The 15,721-nt window shown below is 43.2% G+C and overlaps 1 protein-coding gene across 11 annotated transcripts in view; it reads left to right on the top strand.

Moving 5' to 3' along the window:
- syt1a (synaptotagmin Ia) overlaps window positions 1-15,721 on the top strand; it is a 118,607-nt gene that overhangs the window by 43,510 nt on the left and 59,376 nt on the right. For 4 of the 11 annotated variants that reach the window (XM_069520203.1, XM_069520211.1, XM_069520204.1 and 1 more), the window contains 2 exons: window positions 3,249-3,317; window positions 14,409-14,489. The gene's annotated coding sequence lies outside the window, so the exon portion shown is untranslated. Of the gene's footprint in view, window positions 1-3,248; window positions 3,318-14,242; window positions 14,490-15,721 lie in introns of those variants that run through there. The other 7 variants (XM_069520206.1, XM_069520212.1, XM_069520208.1 and 4 more) reach the window with 3 other exon arrangements.

The raw sequence follows: 15,721 nt of genomic DNA, 5'->3' as shown, positions 1-15,721 counted from the left end.
ATTTGTGTTTATTGTCTTAATTCAAGTTCTATTTATTTGGTTTTATTTATGTTAATGCTTTTACTCTCAAATATTGGTACTGGCCTTGACCACAAAAATATCCATATTAGTCAGGCTCTATTTAACCATTCAACATGATGTCTTGGATTCATAATTACTCCCACAGTGAGCAGCCGTCAGCAGCAGAAAGAGAGCATTGTATTTCTGTTGTGTCAAAACAGAATAACTCATCCACCAATTCCACAGCTGCTGCAGAGTCAGTGTTTTACTCAGGTGTAGCATGTTTCAACCCGCGACTTGATTCAAATTCTTTGGTGTGATGAAGTATGGTGGTGGATTGAGGGGGGGGGGGGTCATGTGGGAATAGAAAACAGAACTGCAAAATTGATAAAAACACAAGTCTCCAGCTACAGCTTCACTGGGTGTCACACTTTTTCTTTTCTGTTGTCAGTCTCGCCGCCACTAACATTTATTGTTTGAAGTCATTCGATGTTTTCAGCGAATCAAGTGTAATACTGAATACAACGTTGTTACGGACAGCAGCAGATCGACGCCTCTGGATGACAACAAAGGGTGAAGGACTGCATATGGCAAATAGACAGCAGGGGGATCAAAAAAAAAAAAAAAAAAGAGTCGGAATGGAATGACAGCGTGCAGCGCGTTGAAGTGCCAGACGTCTTATTTCACAACATCTCACCAGCTGCGGAATCCAGTCGGCTCTTTAGTTTGAAAGTTCAACCTCAAATAGTTCAGTGGCTTTTTCTAGAATTTAAATATAACGGAAGATGCAGATGCAGAAAAATGTTAGTTATGTGAAGCAATGAAGGAATCTAGAGACATTCTGGACGCTTTGAATATGATGCTTTAAATATCTTCACTGTTTGACCATGGGAAGTGTCTTCCTCGGAGCAGATGGTCGGCCTGGTGGACACCTTTGCACATAGAGATTTTCCTTATGTATATGTGCCGCACGGTGGAGCATGGCCGTTGAGAGGCATGCTGGGAAACAGTTGCTAAGCAATTCAGTGGCATTTTGTAGTAATAAGACACGGTTTGCCAAAGGCTTTTTGGAAAAATGTTTTTCTATGTTTACTACGCCTCAATAATGTTGAGTCTTCTACGTTTTCTGTCAACAAATACACGATCGTCCTTGAGGGTAGAGGTGAGTGAGACTACAGACTGAAATGAATAAGAGAGCTGCAGTTTTCCTGTTTTTCTGATCACGACATTACTCTTTTGAACTAATACATTCTCAGCCATCACTCGTGAAGATACCCGTAACACAAAGCACATTCTGGTGTGTGTGTTTTCTATCTAGATCACTGCCGAGTTGCGGTGTGGAAAGTGGCGCACACATTGTCTTTGTGTCTCCGCATCATTTATACATCTGGACCCAGCTGACATATCTGGGGCTCTGCTTTCTGCCTCGCTGCCTGTCAGAGAGGAGAAACACTCTTTTGATTGGCAGGTTAAACTCTTCAAGGTCAGCGTGCTCTACAGCTCACCCCCTCAGTGTAGATTACTGTGGTAATATCTCTCCTGTCGAGTGTCTTCAACCCCCCCCCCCTCTGGTTCTCTGATCTGAAGATTGTGTCCTTGCCTCCTCAACACGTCGTTACATAAGCTACTGCACAGGTTGTTGAGCATGGAGATTGCGCCGCATGTTACATTTGCCATATCTGCGGTTGCCGTGAGAGAAATGAATGTCATTTCTGCGAGTGATGTCAGTGTAGAGCCAGGTCGGGGAAGGGAATGGGATGTGGTTGCATGATTGCAGCCTCAGAAATTGGCCAACATCTGCTTGGTTTCCATAACAGGGATCTTTTTACATTCCTCTTAGCCTGTGATCCTGTTCTTAGAATGTTTACAGTGAATAAATGAAAGAAGCAAGCTGGGTGGAATGATGGTACATCTCAAATACTATTTTTATGAAGAGAGAAAAACAGAGTAAACAACAACTCGTAGTAATAATAAGGTAAATGCTTAAAGGAGACACACTTTGCTTTTTGAGTCGTTCTTCCCACTAGTTTATTGCTTGGCTTTCCTGTATGGAATGACCTAAAGCTAGGCTACAGAAAATACAACTCCTGAAGCTCCTGAAATGCTCCGTCAATAGTTCAGCAGATACAAAGGATACAAAGCTTTTCTAGTAATAACACAATTTAAAATGATGAACCTGAATATGAGCAGAATACGTCTCCTTTGACATCATGGAAATAAATGGTGGTACAGTGCAGAATCGAGGTCAGTGGGTCTATATTGTCCATGATTGTCCTTTAACGTGATAGAGAACTTAATGATCCAAGACTGTGACTCATACAAGGCTAAATATCTTTGAGATATGGGGGGGGGGTTCCACTCAGTGACAGACAAAGGTCCTTTCTGCCAGCCTGTCCCTCTATTGTTTGTCTTTTTGAAGAATAAAATATTTACCCCTTCATTTTGAAATCTACCGTGTTTGAGCTATATTCTGTGCCGCATGTCATTTCCTACATTTTGGGTTTTTGAATTGTGGAGAACAATAGTGGAATGCATGGCAGGAGATGTAAGACCATGATAGGAGAGGAGGACAAATACCTGCAAACAGGGCAATATTTCAGAAGACCCATTGTTATCCTGAGTCCCAGTGCTTTGTGGTTAGAAGTGGTAAAAAGTGATGAGCAGAAGGATTGGAGGAGCAAATGTGAAAACACAGCAGGAAACAGGAGCTGTGTTCTATGAAGCCTTGCAAAAGAACTTGTGCAGATGGCTGCTGAAAGTCACAAAGGCAAATACTCAGTTGCTAGCGACTAATATCACGATGACATGCTCGCTGTGTTCCAATCATGCTATTTGTTATGCATGCATATTTAGCAGCGCATTTGAAATGATGACGCGTCGTTGATTTGTGCAGAGGATTGTAATGAGGCTCGCTGTCACCACAGCCTGCTCTCTCTCTCTGTCTCTCTCTCTCTCTCTCTCATGAAAATTGAGAGAGGAGCTCTTCACTTCCTAATATCTACTTAACAACTAATATAATATTATTAAGGAAGATGAAATGCAAATAACAAGCAAAATGTTTTTGTCTCCAGTTCAGTGTAAAATAAAAAAACACATTTATTTACCTTTTCCACTTTGCGTCATCGTTTTCTATTCTGAGAAGGTTCTGAGGAAACCCTCGTTTGTCTCATGGCCAGTTTGAGCTGTGGAAACTGTTTCTCTGTCATTTGTGTAAACATGGTCTTTCTCTACGTTTTCATCTCCCACAGATCTGAGTGAGTGAGTGTGAGTGAGGAGGTGGCGTTTAAAGAGAAACTGCAGCCGGCGTCAACTAAAAGGTGAGTCTCGATGGACACAGAGCAACAAACATCTGTTTTACTGCTTCTACGTCAGGATTTCCTCATACCAGGGCTTATTTGGCCTTCACACTTTATATTTCATCAAAGATTCAACGGAACATTAATTTAATGAACCATAAAATGAATTTGTGCCTGTGGAATATCATTGTTTTCCTTTGAGTATGAGCATGTTCGCTATAAAGACTCTTCCCACCCTACATCATGCTGGGTAAATACGAAGTGATTAAAATGGGTGCACTCGATTATTAGATTATGTATAATTAGAATATTTTCTTCTGATGGTAGACTTGATTAAGGAGGATGACGTATCCTGACCTTTTCTACTCTCTAAAAATGCAACAGCATGTTGGAAATATGTATTTCCTCTGTGTGGATCTACTGAAGCTGCATACTTGCATACTTGCGATTTAATTAAATCTTATTTTATTGGAACCCAAACCTAAAGTGGGCTGTAAACTCACAAAGAAAAATATCTCCTTTAATCCTTGAGGACACTTTTGCTCAGAGGGCAAATTTATGGACGTTTAGATGCAGTGGATGGAAAACCGGTTTGTCTTCTGGGAAGCGTTTTTGTCACACCGTGACAGTGTATTGCTTATGGGTCCAAGTACGCACCGGCTGAATAGTTCCTTATCGATTTTTTACCATATCTCATAGAAAAACAAGCCGACTGTGCAGTGCGTCCACTTGTCAGCGCACAGACCGGGAGACAAAATGAATCATGTGGAATCTCATGCTAAACACTTAAGATACAGGAGGGACTTTGTTTTCCCACGTCAACACGCAGCCGCATGAATATTTATATGGAAATGTGTTGACGTGGCTGCATTAATGTGAGATTTGTAAGTATAAGTAAAAGATTAATGTAGATAAAATACAAAAAATGTTCGTGTTGTCACAAAAGATGCCAACAAAAGCAATGCATTTTTGACCAACAGGGAAAGAAAAGAAAAGAAAATTGCAGAGAATCTTTTTCTCTAGAATCTTTTTCTTGTCTCCTGCATGTCCTTGGTGTTTTTTAATCTGTTTCCTGTGCTTCTTAGTTTAATTCTGGCTTGTGTTGTTGTTGTTGTGTGCTTTTATTTCTGCATTACGCATTCTGTTAAGTTTATTTCTGTGAAAGCTGCCGTAAAAAAATGAGAATAAAATTAGAAATGGAGCATTAGGAGAGATAAGAGTGAGCTAGATCAAACTCTCCACTGTGGCAAAGCAGAGACGTTACTCAGGCCTCTGACAAATGGGTTTTGACAAAACCTGGCTTCGTCATTTGTATTTCATCGCAGATTCAACCCTCCACAATCCTGCAGACGCCATCCTCTCACTCCCCCACTCCTATGTTGAAGTCCATATTCAACCACTGCTGGTTCAGGCAGGGTTCAGTGGGTATTTACTGAGGCATTGTGAGTGATTCTGGCCTTGTTAAATCCCATTTTGTTTGGGAGCGTGGAGCTCGGGCCTCCTCCAGGCGTGCGAAGGTGGAGGACGAAGCCGTCGTGCCAACTGGGGACCCGGGGAGAGCAGTTCAATTTTTCATCCTTATTGGCCATGACATATCCAAAGTGGCGGAGCGCCATCCACGAAGACAGAGGAAGGCAGAGAGGGAGGCTAAGTGTGGAGCGTTAGGCTCAGATGAACTGGGAACAGTGTTTCTCCACTTCCTACTTCTGTCGTCCTGAGCAGGATCTCAGTTCTCTGTGCTAAAACAATGCAATTCACCAGTGTCCATTAGAGTTATGCCTCTCTACAACCTACTCCCCTTCAGGCTTGTCTTTTAGCCTGAGGATAAACACAGGTACGGAGAATAAAGTGTGAATTAGACTCCGCTAACTCTTTGACGTTAACTAAAATGAAGCAGTTACATCTTTACTCCCCATCTTTCCCTGTAGCTCACACAGGCTCGAGCCCTGTTTCAACCATCTGTCATTATAATCACACTTGAATTTCTCTGTTTGTACAGCATGTGTGTAGTGAGTCAAATTATCCAGTGTCTTTTTAATTAGGACGTATTTTGAGATCCAATCATTTATTATCAATAATCGTAGCTTGATTGCTTCCTGTTGTTCTTGCCATTTTTAGATTGAAGTGAAAGGACAATATATTTGAATTCCCTGATTATACAAGTTTTATTGACCAGTGATTGTTTTGAAAGGAGGAAGCATGTGCGTTTGGGTCAAACCGCAGCAGAGTGTGTAGAGACTGTGAGATCTGATCTGTCACATGGAAGCAGTCTCGGTGATGGAGGGCTGTGAAGGGCACTGTCAAGGTGACTTCTGGTGGTGGGGAACAGGGGGGGGGTGGGATCGCTGGTTGGTGGGGTGTGACTTCACAGAGCCTACGTGACTGGGAGATTTACACCCGCCCTCCCACTTTCCTCTTGCTTTCCTTCTCATGGTTGAGATTAAGATCTCTGGTTGTAATTATTGCTCTATGAGGCGGCCTAATCTGCCAATTTGATAGCATCACACCCGTCAGGTGCTGAGGACGATATGTGGCACCGGCTGCTCATGTACTTTGCATGTTCCAGCGGGCTGCGGTGTGCGGCGGACGGCATTGGCACCTGGTTATGTGATGTCTGTTGATCGACTGGCTCCTGGAGAGCTGCCACTCCTCCCAGCTTCCCTTTGTTTCCCTCCAGTGAACGCAGCAATTGGAAAAGAAAAGGGGGAAAAAAGAAGGAAGACAAAAAAAGAAAAGGAAACTCCCCTGGGTTTTAGGGATTTTTTATTCTTTTATTTTTTTACGCCTGCCGTACAATAAGGGCATCAATCATCTTCAACAGACCTGAGGAACACATGGCTGAATGCCCCCCCCCCCCACCCCACCAACCCAAAACACTGCTGCTTGACAGAGTCAGTTCTTAATGAGCAGTTGTGCTGCCACACACTGTACAGTCTAACCCATGACTGCTGTAATCACATGGACACAGTATGCATCCACGCAAGAGCCTTTGTCTGTATTCATTTCTCATAGGTTTCTTAAAATACACAGTTTTACTCTGCAGGAATCAGACTGACACACAGTTACAGTATCGGAATATAAAGAACAAGAGAGGGAGAGATTACGGTAAAGCGTTATAAAGCTGAAGGAAGTAGTGTGGACTAAGATATTAAAACGAGTCCTCTCCTTATTCAAAGCAGCCATAAAAATGTCCCTGTTTAAATCCACCACATGAATATACTGATAGAATATTTAGTTGGAATTTTTCAAAGCACGTTCTTTATTCTAGAGTTTAGTAGATTCAGCGACTGATAGAAATTCAACAAGCACCTGCTCGTTCCTGCTTCTCAGAGTCAAATATGTGATATATGTGTTTTCTTATTCGATTTTAAAATAGAAATATAACCAGGAATTAATCAAACAATTAATCACACAACATCGCAACATATAAAATAGGGTTCATAAGGTTCACCAGTACATCTGTGGGTGTTAAGATAAGGCTGAGTCGGCTTCATGACAAAGCTTGATTGATTTAAAGGAATATTTCATGATGTATGTGTCTATGTGTGTGTGTGTGATCAGCATTTAAATCCAGAAAATCAATTAATCTCCTATAATTGTGGTAAATTAACAGGCAGGTAATAACACACTGATTTATTTCAGTGATTTCTTCCCCTCCTGGTGTAGAATATGTGTCTGTGCTGCTCACGTGTGTCGGACTCCACATGTATGTCAGTGTGCGTCTGTGTTCGCACGGCTGCTTGTGCAGCCTGTGCAGTGTTTGGCTCTGGGATGTTATCATGCCGCGGCAGCTTATGGATCCGTGGAGTAAGGAAGCAGCATAATGTGACACATCGGGCGAGTTGAGTAATGCCTTACTGAATTTAGAATAAAAAATTCTGACGAACCCGAAGCGTCACTGGCGTTGGGAGGAATTTGTAGCAGAGGAGGTGACACTTAATAGTCGTGGACATGTTCTTATTGTTAACATTACCCGACAGGAACTCAGAGCATATTCATGCAGTGACAGTGACATTGCATTGCATCATGGGAGTTGTTGTTGGTTTGTATGTCAGTTTGAGCTGAAGAGCTGTTCAGTGGTAGATCGGGACTTTTCTTCCTGTGTGGGAGCTGCTGCTGCTCCCACGCATCTCTCTCTTTCACTTTTTTTTTCCTCCTCTGTCTTTTCTTCTCCGTCGAAATCTGCTGGTCTTTGAACTCGGCACTTGTCTCACTGAACCACTAATCTACTCTCTGTGTCACAACTGTCCATAATAGAAATAGTAAGTTTCCTCAGTGCAAAGTCCACAGAAGCTCATTTCCCTCGTGTGTTCAACCCATGGACCGTTTATAAAGATGGACATGACAGCCCCCCAAAAGTGAAGCCAAGCCATTTGGCTGTCCCCCTGGTGGCTGCTGCAGTGTTAGTTGTAAACCTTGTCTCCTCCATGTTTCTCAAAGATGGTTTCTGTCATTTAAGGCATTGTTATATGTTCAAATGTAATAATTTTTCTGATAACTGTAGTTTCCATTAGTAATTTGATGATAAATAACTAATCACGAGTTAAATTCACATCATATTTTATGACACATGAACTCACAGCTTCAGTAGTTGAAGTTGAAGTTTTCTGAAGAAGCTGTGTGACCCTCTACAACAAGGTTATTACATTGAAAGTGACATTTATAATGCATGTGCACACCTTTTTTAAAATTCAGAAGCTAACACCTGCAGAAGAAGATGTTTTCCGATGACATAAACTAAATTCGCGTATTCTAAAATGTCACTCTCTCCGACCTCGGAGGCTTTGTGCGGCTGGGCAGTGACGGGGTTGCTAAGGTAATTTAATTATCAGACCCTCCATGGGCAAGGGTAATTACTGCCCTCTAAATCCCCACTAATCCCCCTTCTGAGCCGCGTACACAGATTCGGGCAGGGGGGCGCTCTAACACAGTGCTGACTCCTCAATCCCGTCCCAGACAGGGGCCCTTCCAAAAACCCACACTGCTCCCGTCTGCATAAAGATGCTCCTCCACAGGTTGATTAATGTGAGGCGTGGACTCTCCATACTGTCTTTAAGTCTAAAGGGATCCAGTCATCCGCCCCGATGATTCCCCTCACGTTGCTCTGTACGCTTCACCCATCTGTGCGAGCCGAGGTTGCTCTGGGGTCAAAAGGTGCCACTCATCTCTCCGTGTGAAAGTCGTAATTATCACTGCTGGGATGAACAGGGTGTGACCTCTGTGAGCAGCAGTGACTGGACTGAGAGGAGGAGAAGAGCAGTTAAAGGAGAATTTGTATCAGTGGATCTGCAAAATACGACTGGATTCAACCACATGCCCTCTGCTGGCCTGTTTATCTTTACATGAAATTACTGAACAGATAAATAAACGTCATCCATGCAGCGATGTGGTACTTAAGTATCATGTACTGTACATTGTATGTGCTTTACATATCCGATGACCTGTTTTGGATGTATGCTACTGGTTCATTTTGAGATGCTCCAAAAAGACTTGAGGGGAAATTACTAACTGTAAACTGTCCTTTTCCAAATTGGCTTATTTCAATTGAGATTAGATCTCCTAATTAGATCCAAGTCGATTAGAACTCCTTCGGTACCAGAGCACCGCCACGACGCTCCACAAAATCTTATTTGCATCATGAAAACCGAACTTAGAAAAATAATGATAAACAAAACAAAGATAAAACTAATTCAAGTTGACTGTTAAGAACTCCCACTTTGAATCACAACATAAGGCCCTTTAAGATCTTAACAACCTGAGATGTAAGCCGTTTTAAATTTTAAATTTTGGGGTAAAACAAGCAGCTCCTCTGTTTTCCTCTCCCTCTCCTGTGACCTCAGACGCCAGCCAAACATCTGTGTGACATCAGTGCCATTGGCAAGTGTGTCTGACCCAAGCAGGTGTTCTGTGTGTGACTGTGTGTGACTGTGTGTGTACTGTACGTCCATGTGTGTACGTGTGTGGGTGGGAGTTTATGTACAGTACAGTATCTGCAGCACGCATGTGAGTGGCGGAGGGACCGGGTGGTGGTGAAAGCAGCACCTGTGTGTATTGAAAAAGAGTTCTCTGAATAGCTCCATATTTGAACAGCCACTTATCCGCTGATAAAGCTGTTAGTGATTCGTGGCAGCTTCCTGCCTGCGGTGGAGAGAGAGAGAGAGAGAGAGAGAGAAGACGAGTGGGAGAGAACCAGAGAAAGAGAGAGAGATTAAATGAGAGCATCAGCTGTAATTAGGGCTGCTTTCCTCCATTTGGAAGTACTCGCTCGCTCTCTCTCTCCGAGAGAATTAACTCTGGACACTCTGGGCGGGTCAGAGCAATATAGACTTGAACGCCTTAATGGGCGAAAAGTGAGATTTAGCCAATGTCTTAAAATGAGTGTAATTAATCTGGAGAGATGGGTGTTGCAGATGTCCTCAGGTGCTGACTCTGTGAATGACGGTGCACGATGCTCAGCCATGTAGGTGGAGATTGGTGAGGTTGGTGTTTTTTCTGTGGCTGCTGGTGCACGTTGCATCAGAGCTGCACACGAAGACAGGATCGATGTTGTCAGACGTTATCAGCCACAAGCTGAGAACCCAATTTTTTTTCTAGACTCCACTTCAATAATCCCAGCTATCATTTGCTCACATCTCATGAATTTTGTTGTTTGCGGAAGAGGGCTGCTGTTTGGATTCTCGAGGACGTCTAGAGCTCTTGTTGCTCTCAGGTTTGAGGGCACTCGTACTCTGCCTTGGACAGAGGTGTGGCCCAGTCTCCTGGTCATCTTAGATGATTGCATCACATGATCAACATCTGGAAACAACGCAGAAAGTCGTTTACCGAACGTGTACCCTCAATCCTCGATACTGACCATCTCTTAGATGTCCTTGTGCAGATATTGTGGAGGAAGAACTTTGAAAACATTGATCATAAACCTGGTTCTCACACGATCAAATCTATAACGAATATTGGTGAATTTGTTTGGCAGCAGGACGAACGAAAGCATAAACAAATGTGATGTAATGAAGCTGTTAACAATCGAAGAGATAACAACACATAAAGAGGAAAAAAATCCCAGTGAAAGAAACTCAAATAAAGAAATATTTATAGCTAATTAAAGCCTTTTTCAAGCAGCGTCTCCTATTTACTGACAGTTTGCAAAGTCCAGCGAGATAAAGATAAACACTTTGCTTCCTCATTTTTCAAGCAACAGAAAATGTGACACAGAACTTGGCAGAATTTCAAGTGATCATTTGATGAAGCTTTCTCATTGCAGTGGTATCAACATGCACTGCAGTTCAAGTGGAGTCTTGAACGGCTCATTCACGACTAGTTTGCATAGATGAGGTAGAGAATCCTCTTCCTGTTCTAAAGCCTCACGTCCTCTCTGAATAAGCGTCCGTGGTTTGCAGTGCACAGGGTGACCATTCAAATGCTCCTGACATTTGGGAAATTGTCCTTTTTGTTCACCCATCTCTTCTTATTTCTCCACCTCTCCTCCAAATGCCATTTCGTCCTTTTCATTCCTCTTTGACCCGGGTGATCTCTCCGCTTCCTCTTTCCTCTCTTGTTCCGCTCAGATTGACCGCTGAGAACACCTGCTTTGAAAGGATTTCTCTTTTAGCTTTCCTGTTCATATCCCTCCGTCGTTTTCTCAAAATAGTGATGATGAAAGTTGCCGTTGAAGAGAAAGGGCAAACTCTAATGTGCTTGTTGTTTATAGTAGACGCTGTATTTAAAAGGGGTTAACTTTAGTTTTAGGTGGAGATGGCTCTGATTAATTATTTAATCAAGCTACAGTGTATTTGTAGATAAAAGTCTGTTTAACACAACTATGGTTTTAAATTGGTGCCCTCCGTAGTGTCATGTTTTCAGGTGGTCCGTCTGTCCCACTCTTGTGAACACGATATCTCAAAAAAATTTAAAAAATGATGTTGTTTGAAACTGCACTGGTCGGTGGAGGCATTCGGCTGCAGGGTGGTTACTCTAGTTTGGCTCCATATTGATGTGAGGCTGTCAGTGTTATGGGTTTTCAACACCGCACTGTTCGGAGGTGACCTGTCAATCAAACAGCTCCACCATTTACTGACATCTTTTTAGTTAGTGGTAACGTTTGACTCCCTTTTCCTATTTTTTTCTCAGATCCATTCTTCATCGCTGTTTCTATGCAAAACTACCACACTCCCCTTTTATTTGCGAATAAATTGCCGGCCCCTTTTCTGAAATTCTCCAAGACAGCAGAGGTACCAGTAGTGTGACGCTTTAATGGATTCCAAATTCAAGACCTGCCACCAGTATCACTGTTTCCATTTATCAGAAAAAGAACATGAATTCTCCACCGCAGAAAATAGGATGGTCGCACAGCTGAAATGTTTTTTTCCTCAGTCTTTAAATGTCAGTCTGGTAGTTTTAACATACAAAGATATGCACTGCGACGCCAGAGCTCAGTCTTGTCCACAGAGGACAGTAATCTGCACCCAGAGACCCAGTTCAGTCATTAGCGATTTCACAGCTGCCTTCGTTTTTTCCTGTTCAGAGCACCATTAATCTCAAAACAACCCAACGAGCGGAGTGTTTACTCTCTTTCTCAGAAAAATTGTTTTGGCAAAAAAACTATTATCTTCCAGACAGTTTACGTTTGTAAGCAAGATAAGCTCAGAGGTGTCGGAGGTGTGCATTTCCAGACTCTAGCTGTGACAACAGATTGGCTCTGTAGTGCTGTGGTGTGTGTTTAGTTGACTCGGTTGGGATAGACGACAGATATTCTCCACAGAGGACGTCCCTGCGTCGCACAGCACGGCCGCGCTTCTTACTCCGCTCATTAGGGTTGAACCATGAAACTGCTGGAGCACAAATGTGTACCGGCCACATCACATTGATCCCCACACAGTCACACAACATAAGATGCACACAGAACACACAGAGTCAGTGAACCAAAGCTTATGTACAGAGGAGCAAGCTGTGCAGTGTCCAGACAGGCTGTTAGCTGGTAATCATTAACACAGGCTCCCTGTTTGCTTTGACTCACCCTGTCTGTATACGTCTCTTAGCTTTTATACATGTGTGTTGTCAACAGTACCACGCGTTTCATTGTGTTTCATCAGCCTCTGCACTTTATTCACACGCCACATCTCTTCATAGACGCACACATGCAGCATCTGCTCAGGGCCGCATTCGCATTACCTGCAGGGTTACAGTTTGCCGCAGACTTCCTGTTCTCCCGCAGCTCACAAATGAGTGTACGAGACGCCAGCGCGCCTCAATGTTAATCTGTCGACAAAACAAGGAAAACACTTTGAAGGTAAATTCAAGGATTTCCTGGGGAAAGGATTGATTGGATGCAAGTTGACCCAAAGAGGAAATCAGTGTGTGGCAGGTTGTGGTTGGAAAAACAGAGAGGACAAACGTCTCAGCAGGGGGGCTGCAGAGAATGGACTCACAGATTCTGATTCAAACACACTATAGACTGAAATAACAACCAGTCTTTAATGTTACAGACAACATCACGGAATGGATTGTAACTTGGTCTCAGGTTTGATTCCCTCCAGCAGGTGTGAGTCATGTCAGACGTGTTCTTGTGAGTCTTTCTACTCACTTATTGTGTCTTTCTAAAATGTAGCTGCAGCCTTTTCTTTTGTCAATGTCTGAAATGATGATTTTTTTGCCACTGACTAAAAGTTAAAAAAAAAAAAAAACACTTAAAGCCAGAAGCAGGGATTTTATTTAAATAAGAATATTATTTACTAGTTACTCTAAAAAGCTTTCAGACTAAAATGAAAAGAAATGGAAAAGAAGTTGCACTTTATCAAGCCCCTCTGTTGCAGTATTGATTTTGATAATTTACTGTGATAAATAACTGAACAGCACCATAATACAGACGTCCTGACAAGTTGGACATATATAAATAACATGTATTGAATCTACTTTAGTTTCCAGTTAATATTAATTATATCTTTGTTTTTTAACCTGAGATTGACTCTAATGGACCAAAAACATCCTGGAATGAAACTGTGAATTAGTGAGTCGGCACAAATATTTATACTTTATAATTTTCATCTTCAAAAACACTCACCCAGAAAATAACCGACATAACAAGTGAAATAAATGTCCATCTGTGATCTTGGGACGATGGGTTTCTCTAGCTCTCTCTTTGTTTTCGTCTTAGCAGCCGAAGTCTCTCCGAAGGTTGGATTTCTTACCTGAGTATTTTTTTTAAACCACCAAAATGTGTTGACATATGATGGTTGGACTTGTTATGCTGTCATGTTTACCTCCATCAGCTCAGGGGCTGTTGGGCATCACTGTGTCCAGTCGAGCGCTCAAACGAGACTCAATTGGCTCGGCAGATTTTTGCTGCCGGTCGTCCTTTGCCTTTGCATCTGCTGCCCCCTCCCTGGGAGAGCCGAGTGCCACATCTGGTCGCGCTGAGAGTCGAGGGGACGCCAGGCAGCTCCTCCAGGCAGAGCATTAGCATACATTTACTCTGGGAATGCCCTTGACTAGCTGAAGAATGGGACGTGAGGAGCATCAAATGCACCAGCGGGACCTGAGGAGGGACAATGTTAGTGGGAGTGAGACAGAAAGATGGAGAGACTCAAGGATTTACACCATGTTATGTTATTAGGCTTTGACAAGGTGCTTTGTCTCATTAAAAATGAAATGAATAAACAGTAGACCAAAAGTACGTTGGCTGATGATGTGTGTGGAAAGACACGTTTGATTCTGTACCTCCGGGTGACGTTTGTTGTCATGGAGCAGAAGGTGTGAGTGGACGGGGGGGAAATGTCAGAATATAGTGAGCCGAGAGATGGAGAGGATGTGTGCGTTTCATCTGACAGAAGAAGAGCAAGTGAGGGAGAGATAAGTTGGGGGAGGGGGCTGGAGGAGGTGGGCGGGAAGAGAGGAGGCGAGTTTCACGGACACAGAGAGAGACAGAGAGAGAGAGAGAGAGAGAGAGAGAGAGAGAGAGGAAAAGGGGGGGAAGGAACAGCGAGCTGCGAGTTTGCCGGAGCTGTTGAGTGTGTGATCGTGAGTGCTTCTTGAGCCGTCGTGTAAAAAGAAAAAAAGAAAAAAGGAGGACATTGCTTTTTGAAGCTTTGTTTTTTTTTGTTCTTCTTTCTTTCCTTAAAGTGTCACATCAAGCTCCAACTTGTCCAAACCAGCTTTTCCTGGGATTGTGAAGAGGACCAGGGGAAGCCAGCGTGCTACCAGGTAAGACACCTAAGAAGAGAGAGAGAGAGAGAGGGAGAGAGAGAGAGAAACCCTGAGAGGATGTCAGCGTGGAGCGAGTGATAACACGGTTTTAGTGGAATGGCACGACAGCTCTCGTTTATGTTGCTGCTTTGAAAATAATACACTTGACGCCTGGTTGAAATGGAGGAAACATGCTGCTTGTGATGTGTCCACATGTGTGTGTTTCTGTGTGTGTGTGGTCAGCAAACATGGCTCGAAGGACACTGTACTGTATTTTTGATGAGAGGAGTCAGCTCGTATGGAGGAAGAGGAGGAGGAGGAGGAGGAGGAGGAGGAGGAGGATGTGTCGTGTCTTTTGACAGCAGCTGACAGATGTCAGGCGATGTCAGAATAACCCTGACAGAGATTTCTTAAAAATATATACAGATGATCAGATTCATATTTGGAAAGAGCTTCCTGTCTCACTTTCTTGTTTTACAACTGTTTCTTTTTGCCCTGTGGCGTTTTAATACTCACACCACAGATCAGTTTTTCTCAACTATCTCTTCCCTTCGTGTTTGTTCCTTCTTTCAAAAGTCAATAATCAGCATACGAGTGACACGTTTACACGTTTGCATTCACCAGTAGCTGGATGTGTCTTTGCAGCTCGATAGGATCTGTGACAGGCAGGGAGGGATAAGCACACTGCCACCGAGGGTCAGGCTCGATGTGGCAGCGGTGAAGTCGTGATTCCCCTACAGGAGCGAGCACAGAGACACGCAGCTGCATCAAGTGTACTATAAGGCAGCGTCCTGCAACTCTGAGTTCGATTTTGTTTGTCATTTAATGAGAAGTTAACACGCTAATCGAATCACTGCTCTGCCTCCGCTGCTGTCTGTCATTTCCCCTTTGTCATCTCTTATCTCTTCCTCTCTCCCTCTCCGTCCTCATTATCCCAGATTCAACTGAAATGAACTAGTCAATCTCTCTTCCTTGTTCCATCCCTCGCTCCATGCGTGACATGCAGTCCACTAAACAAAGGCGAACTCGTGAGGCCAGAGGCTGAACAAAGCTTCTCTGTTCTTTTCTCTCATTTACAAACATTGAAGGGGTCTTGACAGCCGTCACACAAAAAACCATTCAATTCCATTTCTCCTTCTAAATCCTTTATTCTCCTACAAGGTCCACCAAAGCCCTTTTCACATCACCCACTGCCTTTTGTGGTTTCTTCTCGGAAACAGGATTTCTACGTCAAACGTTGGAGCTGAACA

Source organism: Paralichthys olivaceus, chromosome 23 (genome assembly GCF_024713975.1).
Source record: "Paralichthys olivaceus isolate ysfri-2021 chromosome 23, ASM2471397v2, whole genome shotgun sequence".
NCBI classification, from domain to species: domain Eukaryota; kingdom Metazoa; phylum Chordata; class Actinopteri; order Pleuronectiformes; family Paralichthyidae; genus Paralichthys; species Paralichthys olivaceus.
This window is presented reverse-complemented; position numbering and strand designations above follow the sequence as displayed.